Source organism: Etheostoma spectabile, chromosome 8 (assembly GCF_008692095.1).
Source record: "Etheostoma spectabile isolate EspeVRDwgs_2016 chromosome 8, UIUC_Espe_1.0, whole genome shotgun sequence".
NCBI lineage: Eukaryota > Metazoa > Chordata > Actinopteri > Perciformes > Percidae > Etheostoma > Etheostoma spectabile.
The window spans coordinates 32,270,884-32,271,386 of record NC_045740.1 but is presented as its reverse complement, the minus strand read 5'-3'; the positions used below and the strand labels follow the sequence as shown (position 1 = coordinate 32,271,386).

The following is a 503-nucleotide window of genomic DNA, read 5'->3' as shown; positions in this document are numbered from 1 at the left end:
ACACACACACACACACACACACACACACACACACACACACACATTTGTTTTAAAACTCCATTAGGGTGAACAGGACTAAGAGCCCATTTCCACCAGGTATTCTCATGCAATTTGTATCCATACGTATTGCAATCAGTTCTCAAAATGCAGTGTTCAGTCCTATTACAGCCAATACTACTTTAACACCGTATATTCTATACGTGTGCTGTGTGTCTTATATTTTGCTGCTGTAGTGCACTGACATTCCCCAATTTGGGATCAATAAAGGATCTAATCTGATAAGAAAGATGTAGTTTTCAGACTGACGGTCAACAGACATGGTGTACCTCAGACCAAGGGATGCAGACTATATGAGTGGTGAGATTGAACCAAAACAGTAAAGTTGTGGGCCAGATAAGCTAAACCGTGAGCTAAAACTCACTATGAAGTCCCGTGAAGCCAAGGGAAGCTGCAGAGTCATGATGACAATTCTCAGTGGGTTCATCACTTTCACCTTGCGTTCA

General features: G+C 41.9%; 1 protein-coding gene across 2 annotated transcripts in view; it reads right to left on the bottom strand.

Annotated features, from left to right (window-relative positions):
• Positions 1 to 503, bottom strand: part of LOC116693434 (uncharacterized protein KIAA0513-like) — a 453,088-nt gene that overhangs the window by 2,445 nt on the left and 450,140 nt on the right. The window lies entirely within an intron of this gene.